A 17,646-nucleotide genomic window follows, 5' to 3' on the forward strand; every position below is an offset into this window, starting at 1 on the left:
TACATATATCAAATCATCACATTGTAATCAGAAATATACACAAGCTGGATAGGTTTTGAAGCTTCTCTCAACTTTGTTATTTAATGTTTTATAATTGAGGAAACTGCGTTCTAGGACAGTCTTTGCTATGGCCAATAATGCCTTGTAGGACAGCATCTGCTTACTTCTTAAAATAATATAAATTTGGGTAAACGATTTCTTCCTGATTCCGTTGAGAAACTTCATGACTTAGTATCAAAGAATAGTGCCAATTAGCTATCAGTATTTACTAAAATATCCAATAGGATGATTTTGGATTCAGATTCAGCTTATTAAAGAACCAGATTACACTTTGATAAAAATGTTTTCATTCATATTTTTAGTTATAAATGTGATTTCCAACTGTGGTTCACCCCTGTGTGCTGACGAAATGAATACAAGAATTGTATGTTGTATCTAATAAAAATACTCTGTTGACTGAACTTCAGAATTATTGTTCTATGTAGTATTACCCTTCTAAGCTGGTTTTTCACTTTTGGTTCTACTGCTATCTAACCCTATTATTTCTCCTTGCCTGGGATTCTTCTTGTGTTTTGTTTTCCTTTCATTTTCTTGAAGTGTCTTATTTATTACATTTTAATTTCAAATGGGAGAACATAATGCCAAAAAGCATTCCAGGATAGCTACTGAAAACATGTTAGGTAAAGAAAAAAAAAACAAAAACAACTAACTGTAAGAGATGTTTAAGAACATGATGATCTACTACAAACCCTGCAAATAATATCATATGGGTTCCTGCCAACTCCTAAATAAGGTCACCCTCAAGTTATCTCAATCTATTATACTACCTGATATTTCATATTTCATAATAAATGATTTTGGGTAGCAGGTTATTTTCACTTTCAACTGCTCTTTATTAAAATACAAATGCCCCTGGGAATATAAATATTTTCATTCTTCATTGCTCTGCACAGCAGCATAAATTACTATTTATTTGAAAGTAAAGTACTTTAGAAATAGGACATAGAATTAGCTTTTAGAGATAAGATAGAAGTTATTGCAAAAGAGTTATTACACAGTGGGCCTGCTTTCCTGGATCTCATCTCTGTATGATCTTTTAAAATGTCTTTCACATTCCATAACTGCAAGTGAGACTTTTCTCTAACTTGGCAGGCAATACTTTCTAATCTTTGATGTTGAAAATCAGTTAGAAGTGCATGTACAGAAAAGGCCTGAGATTATATAATTACTAGAGGGCCGCCTAAATAATAACTCTTATACCAATAAATCAGAGATCTGCCATACTTACTTTCTGCTGTGGGATAGGTTCACCCACAATGATCTCTGGTAACACAACCTCTTATAACTGCTGTCATTGTAATTCAATTTTCTGTGTTGCACAATTGAGAGGGATGAGCATACATCCACTCAATCATTTATTCCACATTTATTGAGAGTTTATAATGCACCTAGATGCTGAGGTGAACATGATGACCAAAATAGATACAGTCCCGCTTTTTAGAGCTTATAATTTAGCAAAGAAAGAAACCGAACAAGTAGAAATGTAATAGATGCTATGAAGAATTCATCGCACATTCACTTATGTATCCGTTGAATATTCATTAACTGAGCACCTATCTATATGAACGTGGCACTATATTTTGTGGTTGGGATACAAATACTAATAAAATGTAGTTTTTTCTGTTAAAGAGTTTATATTCTGTGCTAGCAATGGTATAGTCAAGTAAATGAACGATGGCATTACAGAGCACTGTATCTATTACTACAGCAGCATATGTAGTGTCATACATTTAACTCAGACTGATGGGAGTGGGAAGATTGTGAGGGGAAGCGTCCTGAAAGAGGCAATATATAAAGTGAGTGTTACAAAATACACAGACGTAAACAAGGGGAAGAAGTGAGGACAGCTCAACAACCTAACAGGAAGAGGATGACCACTTGCAAGGTAACCCAAGGTAATAAAGACAACTAAACTGTTTAACAAGTGTGTTCTAGCCATTACTAAAAGGTAACATTATAAAACAAGTGAGAAAATGACAATCTTATATAGCTCCAAATCATATACAATTCATAGAATTCGCAAATGAAGCACTATAAAACAAAACCCAATATCAGAACTATAACATGAACAATGCACAGAGTATATAAATTTCATGATAGGCTAAAGTTAGAAAGCATTCACATTCTAAACTAGTCATTTCTGTCATATGTATGCAAAATCAATCCCATTAGTACTGAAATATACACATACAAATTATTAAGATGGCAAATTTTGTTATATGTATTTTAGACAAAAAAGGAAAAATAATAAATATAAATAATCTTACTAGGATTTACCCCCTGGGTCATAACTGCTTTCTTTTACAACTTTGAACAAGTCATTTAACCTTTTTGAACTTTATATTTTTCCAACTGTAAAATGAAGTTAACTCTTCCAACTCTCTACCTCATCTAATTGTGAATAATGCAAAAATGCTTTGTGATTTTTGCATGAAAGACACTATGCAAATTCAAGGTCATAATATCATCTGAGATATAAAATTCTATCATGCTTAACATTGTAAAGTAAACAAGCTTAATGACTACATTACATGCAAGCTATTCTAATTCTTACAATGACTAGTTTGTACGTGTTATAATCATATGTATTATACAATTAAAATACATACCCCTAATACAAAAAACAAACAAAATTAAAATATACTAGGTACATATAACATTTTATTCAGGTAAAATTTCTATATTTGAACAACTATTTTCACATTTGTTATTACCATATAAGCAACTTATTAAGTGCACTTATCATTAAATTAAATTCACTTTTCAAAAGTTCATTATTTATTAAGCATAAACATTAAAGACTTAGTTTATACATTATTGAACATGGGAAGTGCTATTTATATTAATATTTTGAATATTTTCCTGAATTTTACAAGCTTTTCTTGTTTCATTGTATAACAGTTTAGTGCAATTACATTTTAGTGCAGGAAATTAAATAATTAAATTAAACATCTGAAAAAAAAATATATATGTGTGTGTATATATATATAAGCCATAAAAACAAAGAATTAATGGCATTTTCAGCAACCTGGATGGGATTGGAGATTATTATTCTAAGTGCAGTAACTCAGGAATGGAAAACCAAGCATCATTATGTTCTCACTCACAAATGGGAGCTACACTATGAGGATACAAAAGCATAAGAATGACACAGTGGACTTTCAGGACTTAGGGGGAAAGGGTGGGAAAGGAGCGAGAAATAAAAGACTATAAATTGGGTTCAGTGCATACTGCTCAGGTGATATGTGCACAAAACTTTCACAAATCGTCACTAAAGAACTTACTCATGTACCTAAATACCACCTGTTCCCCAAAAAAAAAATTAAAAAAGAAAAAAAAGATATATATGTGAACAAGGAAGTCAAATATACACAGAAGATGTAGGAAGAAGAGACCAAAGAGACAAAGGACTACCCTAGAGACGATGGAAGACAAACCTGAAAACCAGGCTGGAATTCAGTATTCTAATAAATATGATTACCCTCTTCTAACAGAGTCTTTCACTTTTAGTATTCAAAGATTTGCATCCATGAAAACTATAACTATAATGCTAGTAAAAGCAATATTGATGTTTTAATATTAAAAATTAAATACATACGTCTGCAGCTGTTTTTCAAAGATTCCTCAGATTCTTATTATTAGGAACCAACAGAGGTTATGGGAGGTATAGTTTGGCTTCAAACTGATTGCAGTTTTACATGCATTTTAATTTTACTAACTAGTTACCAAGTTAATTACCAAACCTCACATTTTCATTCTCAGTATTAAGTTACACATAGAAGTTATTTTGCATTTTAGCTCTGAAAGTGTTCAAATATGGAATGCGACAAGGTGACTTTGCTTTATATACATATGGTACTCAACCTTTTACTTTCAGTGTCATCTTAGTCTGCCAGATCTCTAATTTTTTGGTAAGAAAATGGACCAACAGGGTATATTTGCAATCATGAGTCTTTTTAGTCCCTGCAAATAGTTGTTGATGTATGTCAGGGTTGGCAGATTTACACAGCAGATGAGGATTCTGCTGTCAATCATACTTTTCCCATTAGAATTGGTATTAAATAAGCTTTCGCTCATCCACTTTTCCTTTTGAAGAAACTTAACATTCTTTGGCATTAACAAGAGAATGTCATCAATATTTAACTCAAAACATAAAATTACATCATTGTAATGAATGGTTTCATCCTGTATTAAAGCAACTAACAATACTATGAGGAGTATTTCCAAAAGTCTTTTTTTATTGTTACAAAATGTTCATAATACAGAATTTACCATTTTAACAACTTTTAGCTATACAGTTTAGTGGCATTAAGTAAATTTACATTGTTGTGGAAGAATTACCACTATCCATCTCCAGAACTTTTTTCATCTTCCCAAACTGAAACTTTTTACCAATTAAACAATAGTTCACCATATCTGCCTTCATCCAGTCTCTGGCAACCACCATTCTACCTTTCTCTATGAATTTGACTACTGTACAAATCTCATATAAGTAAAATTTCCTACTATTTGTCCTTTTGTGACTGCCTTACTTCACTTAGTGTAATGTCTTCAAAGTTTGTTTATGATGTAACATGTGTCAGAATTTCCTTTTTTAAGGCTAAATATTATTCTGTTATGTACATCTACTGTATTTTGCTTGTCCATTCATCCATCAAGGGACATTTTAATTCCTGACAATTTTTAGCTTTTTGAACCATGTTTCTATGAACATGGGTGTGAATATATCCATTTAAATTCCTGATTTCAGTTATTTGGGGATATATACTCAGAAGTAAAGTTGCTGGATTATATGCTAATTCTAATTTTAATTTTTTGAAGAACTGCCATACAGTTTTCTATAGAAGTTGCACCATTTTACGTTCCTAACAACAATGCACAAAATTTCTAATTTTAAAACATAGCCTTTTATTTAAAAATATCTTTATAGGTATGTATAAAACAGTTAAGACAAGTAAATGACCTGCTAGGCTCTCTGTTCTCATGTCCCTTCTAACCTTCAACGTTTGGTCTATTTCATCCACAAAAATAAATTTAGATTTGAATAGTTCACCTAATCCAGGAAAAGCTAATGATATCTAGGCCAAAGATCCAGCAACAAACCAGGCAAGGCAAATGATTTCTTTTTATGACTTTGTATCCCAGTTGTATTCACTGGTATTATCTCACTTGTGCTTTAGTTTTATTTTTTTATCAACCAATAAATTTCTGCCTTCCTTCACTTAATTCCCAAAACAGTGTCCCAATGCCTGAATATTGACCATTCACTGTTCTGGTCCATTTTCTTGTCAACTAGATCCACTCCCTATCATACATACCCTGCTGTTTATTCCCATATCAACATAATCATAAGACATAAAATTCAATGCTAATAATTTTGACCCTTTATTTCCTTTGCAGAGCAGGTATTCCAATTATATCTTTAACAGAAGGCTTTGAAAAAATTCAGCATTGTTACTTAATTTCAAATAACCTGAGAAGTTCTCAGTGGAATCATACCAAGACTATTTCTTGGTATACTTGAAGAAGAGATAGAATATCCCCTGGCTATGTCCTTTCTTCTACCCAAAATGTTTGCTTCTAGGCTGAAATAAGCTTTTGAAAACCACCACTATCAAGAGTACACTCTTGTGAAAACACCAAACATCAACCTAGTCATGTCTCATGACCTGGTCTAATGGTCCTTATTGTCATGTACAGAACCCCCACAGTATATGAAGGCTTTCCAGGAGTAATGCATTCACAGATAGTTTTACATTTAGCAGTTTAGAGAATCACATCTTCAAAATATTCTGTTTTCTGATGTTGAGCTCCCTGAGAAGGCACCGCTCATGAAGAGAAAATTTCTGTTTCTATATATCCTATTTCACAATTGCCTTTCCTCCACTTTGCAAAAGACAGATAACACTCTTATCTCTTACCATTCTCATATTTTATTATGGTGCACTGCCCCTTAGTGTAGAAAGCAAACAAGAGACAACTCAAAATAATGCAGTCCTTGTTGAGAATTAATGACTCTAATTTTCATAAATGTGTTTAATGTAGTTGCTGCCGTGGCATCCATTATAGGCCTGACACAAGTTTTTGAGATACAGTTTCCCCTCATGTTTGGCCTAGTTAAAACTTCTCCTCCTTGTGTGTTTGTGATACATTCCCCTTGTTCCTCATCTCACTGAAGCAAAACTCAACATATCCCACAGCTGCTGACCACAATCAAACCTAATGATCAACACCTGAGTTATGTAACCAAGCTCCTTTCCTTGCACACGCTTTCTTTAAACTAGTCAATCCACAATCCCTGTGAAACAAAACAACAAAACAAAACAAAAAAAAAAAATCAAAGGAATAAGGCTTATGATCCTTATTAAAGGCATAGTCTCACAGGTCCTCTCTTTCTCTCTTTCTTACTCCCCACCTACTAATCGAGCTCCCTGCTCAACTAGTGGATGGGCTCTGAACTTCTTATCAGTCCTCTCTCATACCCAGTGGGTACCACTAACCTCTCTGAGATATGTGAGTAATACAATCATTTTCTCTGCTTTATTGTGTCTCACCCAACTGACACACCTGAACCTGATTTTCCCTGTAGTCAGGACTTTCCTGTAGAGTGGCTATCTTGACACAGCCACTCTCAAGAGAGAGATCTCAAGACCAAATTAAAACTTAAAAAAAAGTAACAATAGAAATCACAAAGCTAATGATAGGTTAACAGTCTTTTAGGTCACATTATTTATAGTTCTTTACTTAAAGTTATCTTATATATAATTAAAAATAAATTTTCATGATGCATCACTAGAAGATCTTTGACCTACAAGTCAAAAAGTGACTAAAGAAAAGAGTGACACTGCTATAAAAAATTTCCATTTCTTTACATGTATGAGTTTTCTCAGTGCTTCTATCAATCAAAATTGAAATTAAAAATAGAAATTATGTTTAACTTAGTCTCATTCTAGCAATAAGTAATAATCACAGGTACATAAACTAATTGAAAATAAGTCTACCCATCTCATTAGGAAATGCATTTCCAATAAAAGATTAATATTTACTACTACATATTTAAATATTCTCTCTCTATATATATATATGTGTGTGTGTGTGTGTGTGTGTATGTGTGTGTGTGTGTCTAATGAATAATTTACTACTGCTAATTGTAATGATAACTTAATCCAGAGTAAAATGCCTTAGTCCTTAGAGGCTTAATGTTACAGGACATTTTTTAAAAGTCAACTTATACACATATTTTATTTCCAAAGAGTATGTTAGGGTGATGTATAAAATACTCTCAGGCATAAAATACATTGTCATAAGATAAAATTTTCTGGGGGAAATGAAATGGAAATACAAGTTCAATAAGCAGGATAAAAATGTAAAATATCCACCTGATAAAAATGAACTTGTTCACTCATTTTTAAATGGACAATAGTTTGTATTATATTGATGATGTGGAATTTATATTACATTAAATTCATTTAAAATAGTAGTGTAATGTTTCGTTTTAAAATTTAGTATTTACAATATTCTAGGGATTACAAGTATTGCAACTATTTAAACCAATGATCACAAATTTTAGATGTCCACTTAAAAATATGTGAGGGAGAACATTTACAAAACTCTTGTAGAAGGTATTGCAAGAAAAATATTTGAAGATCATTGATCTTGCCAAGTCTTCAACATTGGGTGTATATTTTTTCAAAACATTGAATTTATATTACCTATGTTTTTCAATGTATTCTGCCTCTACCTTTTCTGAGCACAGAAAGATGACTGCCACTGTCCTAAGTAGTTCTCCAGGCTTCCAAATTTATATCACTGTATCTCCATTAATAGAGTAACTAATTTGCTACAAAAGTAGATACTGCCTGCAAAGGATGCAATGTATAGCTACATAGTATATACACTGAACAACACTAACGGACCATTTACATAGGCTATAATGTAATAACACCTTTTTGAAGTTTTGCTACATGGCATCCTCCCCCTACATAAAAGAAAATCTGAACAAACAAAATCTCACAGAGAAATTCAATTAAACCTTTCAAACTCACCTGTGTGACCCTTTCCAAAGTGATAAAATTCTCTAAAATATTCCTTTGGAGTGTAAACCGTAATTTCTTCTGTGACCTAAGGTAGATACAACTAGCTGGTTTACTGCTCAGTAGTAATGGGTAATAAATCAGTGTTACTCAATGAGGAAGCAATTTGTCAAGTAATTCTATAGTTCCACTTTTTAACTTCTGAGAAGTTATTTCTCGCCCTGGAAAGTTCATCGTTCGTGCCTAAGTCTCCCAAATCTTCCAAGACAATCACTTCATTTTTCCTTTGAAACGTACCTATACATAATGGCTGCAAAAGGTGGGGGATATAATAAGAGCAAGGTCTGTTACAAACTAGGTTATTTATGAGTTATCAGGTCCAGTTAGAAGAGCCAAAGTAGGATATTGAGTTAACACAGTCCTTCCAACAGATTCGAAATAGTGATGGCTACAATTTCTGAAGAAATTGAGACAGATAGAAAGTACTTAAAGATGAGTGGGATAAAGTCTTCAGGTTACTTTACCACATGCATTATCAAGGGAGGCAAGTTGGACCTTAAGGGGACGACCTTGGAAGATGAAAGCCTTACATGTTAAAATGGTTTGTGTTCCTCCAAAAGACTATACTACTTCAAGAATATGCAATAAATCTGCAGTATTAAAATTTAGTGGGGATGAGGGAAAACTGGTGATTAGGAAAAAAACTTTAAAAATACTCCTTATGGGAAAATAATGAAAAAAGATTGAGTTTTTAAAAGCAGACATTTTCTGGTACCTCTCTTTCCAAAATAATGAAATATATTGTTGAGAAACCAGTATCTAAATTGGAAGTACAAAATAAGACATGATTACTTCTTTTACCTGAAACTTTGTCAATGTATAATCTGTGGTACCCTGGAGTCATAGATTAATAGATTCTTCTTCTACACTGAACTAATTGGACTTAACAAAGACCAGCCTTGAAAACTGAAACACAAACTTCTAAAGTTGTACATGAAAGGTTTTAGGAAACTTACCCCATTATGTCAAACTTCTTTTAGAAATATTCAGATTGTCTCATGGTAATCAAGAAGAAAAAACTGTACCTAGGCCTGGGACTAACATCTTCACTTATGACACTGAGTAAAGGGTAAGAACAATAATGTTGACCCATAGAGGGAAAGGTGTTAATTTTAAACACAGGCCATGGGGTCTGCTAGCTATCTTCCAGTAGTCATTCTATTTTTATCTCTTTTGTAATAGAATCCTCACATTTTAACTGGACTCATGGCCACCAGTTAAATATATTTGTAAGCCTCCACTGCAGTAGAGGCAGCCAGGTAAATTGAAGTCATGTGGGCAACTTCAGAGTAGTATCCTGAAAGAGTAAGGGATTACCCTTCATTTTCCCTTTTCTCCCTCCCACTGGCTAGAATACAAACATAAAGAATGGAGCTACAGCAGAAATCTTCAAACTATGAAATGAAAGTCACAATTGAAAATGATAGAGCATTAAGGCAGTAGCGACCCTGACAAAGTAAAGCAACCATATTAGCTCTGTACTGTTTACATGCAGACTATTATTTAGACTTCCATCCTGCTTTAAGTCATGATTCTTTCAGTATTTGTTACAGCTTCTGAACTTGGATCCTAATTAATATAATCATACCTAGATTTGATTGTTTATGTCACTGCTTATTAATTATATAGCCTTGGACCTATTATTTAGTCTCCTTAAAACATGCCATTATTTTCTGTAAAATTAAGGTAATAACATTCACTTCACAGGAATTTTTAGAGGATGAAGGAAGATACTCTATTTAAGGTACGTAACGCAATAACTGACCCAAGAATGAACACATATTTCCTCTTCCTTTTTTAATTTACCCACAACTGGACATGTAGCTCAATACATGGATTCAGTATTTCATTTTGCGGTTATTTCCAAGTGAACAAATAATTCAGGTTTGTTGGTTCGCCTCTACTTAAATATTCCGAAGGTCCAGAGTTTTATTTATGACATTTTTAATTCCATGCACTTAGTCTTTCTTGTTTTTCCACTATCCTGACCTCTCCCTTTATCCACTAGTAAGACTACTCTTTATTTTTTTGCCACAGCCTTTTGGGTCTGAGGGTCATTTGCATATTTGTCTACTTTGGTACTTTCTAGGTTCCTAGTGCCCACAGAGTCATATCTACACAAGCACATACACACAGCATATAAAGATATTGGAATGCATTTGGTCAACCAACCATCACTTTTAATGTAAGGTGAACCTGTAGTGAATTACAATTCAATGATGTAATTTAATCAGCAATAAACTCTGTAGATAAACTTCACAGTGACAAGCAAACCTCCTGACCCGATGGACACTGGAACACATACCACTGTCATAATTCTAAATAATAAATGACTTCCATCACCTGTGAAGTAGTAGGCATTTTAATCTTAACTTGAAAATAAAAATAAATTTCAGGCTTGAATTGAATATGGATAGAATTGTATAGAAACTGCATTTCTACTATTAAAGTGACACAATTTTTCAGGCCTGGAATAATATTTGTGATGTACATATGTTATCCCCAAATTTTGAGAAGCCAAATTTTAGCAAAATTCTTCCAATTAATTTCAACCATTAACAACAGCACTGTTTTCCCAGGATCTAAACAGAAGGTTGAATTGACAGATGTGTAGTAAAATCAAGTAAATTCAATTTTAATGTATTTATTCAAATCAATTATAAGAAATAAGAAATAAATCTGTGCCTATGATGCTCTGTACTATTTTGCACTTGTTTCAATTTCAGAAACATTGCCATCTGCCATATTAAATAGAACTATTTGGATAATAAACTCTCTGTTCTACTAATATCTCTCCTCAGGATAGTAGGGCTTTTGGAGATAAAATTCCTTCCTATATGTTAGAAGCCAGATATTATTCACAAAAATATGAGTACTACTGAAAGTTTATTTTATTTCATAATTTGGTATAAAGAGAGTCTGCTGGAGTGTGATTTGTTCTGTAATTTTAAATTTGTACAATATAAGAACACAACCATGAAACGCAAATACATTCAGGGAGCTAAATGACAGGATCAAAATAGCACGTCCTTTGTCAAAGATAAGTATCGACAAAGGAGAGCGGAAAATTTCAAACCAATAATATTGATTCTGAAACGATAATAAGAAACAGTGAATCCATTCACAAATGCAATGTGATAAAGTGATTCTGTTCTCTGACCCCTTCGCACACACATACACACATAGGAACGCACACAAAAAATAAAGAAAATACTACTTTGAAAATAGTAAGAAATAGCACTTTCAGTATTTTAATTGTAAAATGAAGCTTTCCCATAAGGAAAAATATTCAAAAGGATTACTGTATATCTGTTACTATATTGATGTATGTTATGGATTAAATCGTGTCTCCCTCAAATTTATTTGTTGAAATCCTACCCCCTAGTACCTCAAGATGCGACTTTATTTGAAAATTGGCCGGGCGCAGTGGCTCAGGCCTGTAATCCCAGCACTTTGGGAGGCCGAGACGGGCGGATCACGAGGTCAGGAGATCGAGACCATCCTGGCTAACACGGTGAAACCCCGTCTCTACTAAAAAAAAAAAAAAAAAAAGAAAATTGGGTCTTCGAAGGGTAATCAAGTTCAAATAAAGTCACTAGGGTGGGACCTAATTCAATATGACGTATAGGCTTAAAAAAAGAAGAAATTTGAACACAGAACCCTGCATAGAAGGAAGACCATGTGAAGAGACATAGATATGATACCGATCTGAAAGCGAAAGAGAAAGCCATCTGGACAAAGGCTTCCTTCCTTTACATCCCTCAGAAGGAACCAATCTTCACCTGCTTTGATTTTGCACTTTAGCCTCCAAAATTCTGAGACTTTTCAGTTCATTTCTGTCGTATAAGTCACCCAGTCTGTGGTAGTTTGTTATAGGGGCCCGAGCAAGCTAACACAGTGGCTAAAGACAACTACAGTGTGTCTGTGTAAACCATGACATACTAATCAAACAAATAATCTTTCAAGTTTAATATCCACTGTTTTGGTCACTGGGCAATAAATATGGTTGTCAATCTCAAAAAGTTTCCTATAGAAAGTTTTCATGTTTCTGGCATCTACTGATTCATCTACAACTTTCTTGAATGTAATATTTTCCCTCATTCTCTTTTTGTGGTAGTATACTGCAGAAGTTTATTACTCTATTTGTAAAATAAAAATTTCATTTATATGTTCTGCATGCATATTAAATTTCAAAGGACATCTTTTTGCTGTGCTATTATGAGAAAAAAGATACAAGTTTAACCTATCTTATGTCCATATGAGCACAGAATTTCTTCAGTTCTGCCTTCAAATTTTCTCTTTTTAACTGACACTTTCCATTTTTTATCTATACAAAAATGGAAAACCCCTCCACATACATAATTATTATTGACTTTGCTATTTTCAACTGCGGGTTTGCTTTTTGTTACATTTTACTTTTGGAGAAGCATTTATTTTGAAGTTCTATTTGTATTTCACTTATGCTTAGAGCCAAAGCAGAGAGCTATGCCTTTAGACATTTTGCCTTATCCAAAGTACCTTAGTAAGATTTCTACTACTTTTCCTTTTGGATTTTCTCACTTTCCTTCCACTGCTGGGTGCTACTCCTATGTTCTTGCTTCATCTCCACATCCACGACATATTCATTAAGTGATAGATACTTAAAGAATGTTTTCTTTGTTTCACAGGTATTATTAGTGAATGAAACACTTGATTGCTGCTATTGCAGATACTGCAATATGTAATGAAATATGTGCTTGTTTGCTGCTTGTTGCTGCTAGGACTATTTCTCCTAAGACAATAGATGGTTGGGAAATTTTCATATTTTTTCAAAGATAAACGAAGTTGGATATTAATTAAAGCAGTGCAAACAGATTTTACTCAGCAACTACTGATAGTAGATAAAGAGCTGAGCTCCACTCAGATTTGTTCAGAGGTGACTGAAGAGTTTAAAAGAAGAATGAGAGAGAAGGGAGGGAGAGTGAATGGTGGATTAAGTGAAAAATTAGAAAGGGTTACTCAATAAGTATGATGAGGCCAGCTGTGTCTGCTTGCTGGCAACAATCAAAGTTAAGATTCTATCCTGGCAAAGAGACTGGACAACAGAGACCCTATCTTTCTGAATTATTACATTTGAAATGATTGATTTTCAAATCCTTGAGAAAGACACTCCAGAATCTTAGGAGATGTATACACATCTCAAGGAGACAGAGTAAAGATTTACAGTTGTAAGCCCTTTTTGGTAAATGTTCTTAGAAGGGGAGGTAAGAGGCCTATCACCAGGTATGGAATAGAACAAACAGAAAGTTCTCCTGCAGCATTGAGCTTTCTAGGGAAGGCTTTGTTTTTTTCCAATTTTTATTTTTTAAATTGATGAATACACACTGTACATATTTATGGTGTACCACATGGTGTTTTGAAATACATATACATTGTGGAATGATGAAATCAAGCCAATTAACATATGCATTACCTCACATACTTACCAGGCATGTGAGAACACTTCAAATGTACTCTCATCAATGTTCAAGTGCACAGTACCATGTTTTTATAGTAACCAGGCTGTACAATAGATCTCTTTTTAGTAGGGGTCTTGGATGATCTTAGGGACATGGCCTTATGCTATTAGAAGCCACGCCAGGGTTTGGTCATCTCTTAGTATGGAGGTTTAGACTGAGTGAGAGAGTTCTGCAAACCTTACTCTATTTTCGTAGACTTACAGCTTGAGTTCAATAGCCGAAGATTGCCCATATCTTGTAGATGTCGTTGACGTAAGTGGTAGGATTTTGAAGCATTTGGTTAAAAAAGACTGCTTGACTGTTGGTGGAAATTGAATTAGTAAAGCCACTACAAAACAAAGTATGAAGATTTCTCACAAAACTAACCCAGCAATCCCATTACTCAGCATTTATCCAAAACAAAGGAAATTAGAATATCAAAAGGATAATACACCCCCATATTTATTGCAGCACTATTTAGAATAGCAAACATATGAAATCAACCTGTGTCCATCAGCGGATGAATGCATAAGGAAAATGTGGTATGTATACACAATGCAATACTATTTGGTCATTAAAAAAAGAATGAAAGCATGTAATTTGCAACAACATGGATGAAACTGCAAATCATCATGAAATAAGCCAGTCACAGAATGACAAATATCACATGTTCTCATTCACATGTGGGAACTCTAAAAATTGATCTCATTAAGATAGAAGAATGATAGAGAACAGAAGTTGGAAAGTGTATTTGGGTTGGGGGCATGAAGAGAGATTAGTTAATGGATACAAACGTACAGTTAGATAGAATAAGTTAAATGTTTGATAGCAGAATAAAGTGACTATAGTTAACAATAATGTATTGTCAGTTTCAAAACAGCTAGGACAGAATTCAAATGTTCCTAACATATGCAAAAGATAAATATTCAATGTGAAGGATACTCTAAATATTCTGAATTATCATTTCATATCACATGTACCCCATAAACATGTAAAATATCACATGTACCCCATAAACATGTAAAAATATTAAGTATCAATTTAAAACGTAACTAATTCTGAAGCTTCAGTTAACATCAGTCTACGGAACATGTAAATTTAAATTTAAATATTATTTTTATTTATAAATTTTACTTCCTGTCAAGTAAAAGTGAAAAACCAACATATGTTTATTAATCACCTGCTTACTAAACTGGATTGTAGGACATGAAACATTTACTGAGTGCCTTCTATATGTCAGACATTATAAATAATTTTTACTCCATCAGTTTCTTCAATACTTACAACACAGGCAAGTATTGTGCTTCTATTTTATAAGCAAATAAACTGAGATGGAGAATGCATAAATATTTAATGTCATTCAGCTGATAAAAAGCAGAGACTGATATTTGGTATAGTTCTCTTTAGCTCCAATGTGGATACCAAAATTATTTTAAAAGAAATATAAAGAGTCCATTCACAAACTGACATATATCGAGTTGCCTCCACAAAACTAAGTTCAGCTGTCAATTCTTAGCCCTCATCTTACTCTTTCTGTACTTGACCAAGTTAATTACTCCTTCCTTTATGAAAATGGGGAAAAAATTAAATTGTGACATGACACACACTTAGAGAAAATGTACATGAAATGTATATTGAGAGTTTAAAATACATTCATAAACACCTGTAAACATCAGAGAGAACCTGGCTTTTTCTCAGAGTCCTATCTTTTATGGTACTATTTCTTCTCACATCTCTTTGCAGTTTTACCAACTATATTTGCAATCCTACATGCTACCCTTTATGTTTTGTCTGTTACTGAACTTTACATCAATGTAGTAGAATTGCTTACATTCTCCTGTGTCTTGATTTTTCGCTCTATATTATGTTTATTGATTTATCCATTTTGATTTGCATTTTTACTATTGTATAATGCAATAGTAAAAATCTAGGCTCAATAGATCGAAATTTAGAATACCATTATAGTTTAATATTTCAAATGTACAGTTTCTGATCATTACAAATAATATCTCTAAGAATATTTTTGTAACAGTAGTCTCACATTAATGTTCAGGGCCTTTTCTATATGTGTAACTCACAGTCGAACTGCCTAGTATTAGGATATACATATCCTCAAATTTTCTGGAAAATAGCAATTATTTTGTGGTGGTTGGTCATGGAAATTTAAATTCCTACCAGCCAATTACAAGAGATTGTGTTTCCCTACATCCTTAGTACATGATAGTGTTATTTTTGTATTTATTCACTTTTAAAATTGATTTTGCTAGCGAGCAAACATGAGGGTATACACAGCTGTCTCATTTTGGTTTTAATTTACATTTCCCTGAATACTAATAATTTTTTAAAATTTATTTGTATTTATTTATTTATTTAAGACAGGGTTTTACTCTGTTTTCCAGGCTGGAGTGCAGTGGCACAATCACAGCTGACTGCAGCCTTGACCCCTTGGTCTCAAGCGATCCTTCCACTTCAACCAACTGAATAGCTAGGTGGAACTGCTGCTATTCCACCATACCCATCTAATTTTTCTAATTTTTTTTTTAATTTTTTTTTTAATTTTTTTTTTTATTTTTTTTGTAGAGAGGGGGATCTCACTATGTTATCCAGGCTGGTTTCAAACTACTGGGCTCAAGAGATCGTTTTACCTCGGCCTCCCAAAATGCTGGGATTATAGGTGTAAGCTACTGTACCTTGTCTACCAATGAATTTAGGAATCATTTTATAATTTAATTTTATACATTATTTGGATATTTTCTTTCATAACCTATATCTTCATGTCTTTTGCTATTTTTGTGTTAGGATCTTTCTCTTTTTCTCTCTGCTTGGGTGGAGTGCAGTGGCTTGATCTCGGCTCACTGTAAGGTCCGCCTCTGGAGTTCAGGCCATTCTCCTGCCTCAGCCTCCCGGCTGGGACTACAGGCGCCCGCCACCGCGCCCGGCTAATTTTTTGTATGTTTCGTGGAGACGGGGTGTCACCGTGTTAGCCAGGATGGTCTCGGTCTCCTGACCTGGTGAGCCGTCCACCTGGGCCTCCCAAAGTGCTGGGATTAGAGGCGTGAGCCACCACGCCTAACCTATATATTTTTATACTAGTCCTTTTTTGGTCATAACTTTTTCAAATACATTCATTCACTTCATGGCTTGTCTTTTCATTCTTTTTTGCTGTCTTTTGGTGAACAGAGGTTCTTCATTTTTCTCCACTCGGTTTCAACCATGTTTTCCTTTATGGTGAATGCTTTACATGTTTTGATTAGGAAATCTTACCCTACTCTAAATTCAATATAATATTTTTCTTTAATTTATTCTAAGTCTTTACATTTTTACCTTTCACTATTGTGTATTACCAGAACTGAAATTGATATTTGTGCATGGTGTAATAATGAGATCCAATTTCATTTTCTTCCACATATTTAACCAGGTTTCTCACCACAATTCATTGAAAAGACTCTTCAATTCCCATTGCTTTAAGTGCCATTTTGGTCATAAATAAAGTATCTATATATAGGCAATCTATAATCTCCTTACCTATTTTTTAGTCCTTCAAAAAATATGTAATCTGCTGTTGAATTCAGTATTATATAGATATTATTTATGTAAAGTCTTCTAATTCTTGTTTAAAGCTTCTTTATCTTTACTACTTGCTCTATGAATTTTTGAGAAAAATGTATTATAATCACTAACCGATTTTTTTGCTATTTCTCTATTGTCATTTTCACCTTATTTACTTTGAAACCATATTAAGTACATTAAAATTGAGAATTAATATTTTCTTGGTGAGATAAATATTGCAATGTTATGAAGGGAAGTTCTTTAATGCTAACAATGTCTTTTGTCCTAAGAATATTTTGTTTGATATTAGTATAGCTTTCTTGTCACTAATACTTTCATAGAATTTTTTGATAATTATTGCTGCAACATTTCTGTGCCTTTATGTTATCATTATGTAAAATTTTACCTCACAATATAATTTCAGAATTTGGTGAATTTTTACTTAACACAACTAATAATACTGAAAG

The sequence above is a fragment of the Theropithecus gelada genome, chromosome X, assembly GCF_003255815.1.
Source record: "Theropithecus gelada isolate Dixy chromosome X, Tgel_1.0, whole genome shotgun sequence".
NCBI lineage: Eukaryota > Metazoa > Chordata > Mammalia > Primates > Cercopithecidae > Theropithecus > Theropithecus gelada.